Below are 1,605 nucleotides of genomic sequence, written 5' to 3' on the forward strand. Positions count from 1 at the left end.
TTGATGTGAGAGAGAAACGTCGATCAGTTGCCTCCCGAATGCACCCCGACAGCAGATGGAACCCGAAACCTGGGCATGTGCCCTCACTGGGAATGGAACCCTCCACATTCTGGTGCAGGGGACAGTGCTCAACCAACTGAACTACACTGGCCAGGGCTGTAGTTTTGTTTTTTATTTCTTTTATTATGAATCAAGATAAACATTTTTTCATGTGTTTAAAGGCAAATTGACATGTCCCTGCATGAATCGTCTCTTCGGACATGGGGCCCGTTTCTCTAATGCATTACTGCTTTTTCACTGATCCACTGGAACTTGAGACAGAAAGAGGAAATTAGTTTGTTTTCTGTGACGTGAATATTTTTTACAGTTTTTTTGCCTTTTGATTTGCCGATGGTGACTTTTTTCTTTTGTTATTCAGTCATTTTATCTTATTTTTAAATTTTCTATTTTTTAGGCAAGAACACTGTACTTGCCTCTCTGGCGCGCTACACGTTCAGAGAAACTTCAATAGTAACGAACTATAGAAATGATCCCCAGAATATAGTCTTAGTTGTTTTATTTTAAAAATTCTATATAGCCGACTGTCTCAATCTTTTCTTGTATGGCTTCTAATGCTTTGTGATACGCCTGGAAAGGCTCTGCCTGCTCCAGGATTATTTAAAAACGACCCCATGATTCCTTAGGGCATTTGTTGAAACACACACAAGAGCAGACGGAATGACTGAAGGCGCCAGCGGTTCCCCATCGGCTTTTACGGTAATCAGAACAGGCCAGGGCCAGCACTGCCTCATCTGTGCCCCACCCATTCACTCCCCACCCCTTGATTATTTTGAAATAAATCCCAAGCAACATAATTGTGTGATTTTTTTTCATGCTTAAATGTTTGGCCCATATGAAAATATTTTGGAGTTAGAACTCCAACTTTGTCTTCTGCACATGCCTAAGCCATTCGGCCAGTGGCTTATTGACTAAACCATCCTCCTCACTGATCTGAAATGCTGCCTTTATTAAACACGAAATTCCCAGGCATATATGTGAGTGTAGCCCTGTCTACCTCTTATTCTGCACCCCTGATTCATCCACATACTTTCTGTACCACACCGTTCAGGTAGTTGTAGCTCGACTGCATGCTTTGGTGTTGGGAGAGACTATTCTCTGAAAGATGATTTAGATGTAAGCCTCCCCTGGTATTCCAAACCCTGTGTGAGAGTGGGGATCTGGGGGAAGGCCTGGCCTGCGGGTTTACAGCCAGCGTTAGCCGTAACTGCCCATCAACACTCTGGCTGGGGTAAGGCATGGCATCACCATGGCAACCAGAGAGTAGGGTCCAATGTCTGACTGCCACTGAGGACTAGGTGGCCTTGGGCAGTCCGCCTGGCCATCCGGAGCCTCTGCTTAGCAGGACTTCCCTCCCTGCTGCAGCATTTCCAGTCCCAGGATCCCAGGGAGGGGGTCTTGGGAGAAGCACACAGAGTTGTGAAAGGACATCCAGTGGCCGCTCGCAGGAAGTCCCCGAGATCAGCACAGGAGATCGGCCCGCTGGGGACCGGAAGGGAGATTAAGCAACAGCCAAGACTGTTAACAGCCCCAGAGCTGGCGGGCTCC

Source organism: Miniopterus schreibersii, assembly GCF_964146895.1.
Source record: "Miniopterus schreibersii genome assembly, chromosome: 6".
NCBI classification, from domain to species: Eukaryota; Metazoa; Chordata; class Mammalia; order Chiroptera; family Miniopteridae; genus Miniopterus; species Miniopterus schreibersii.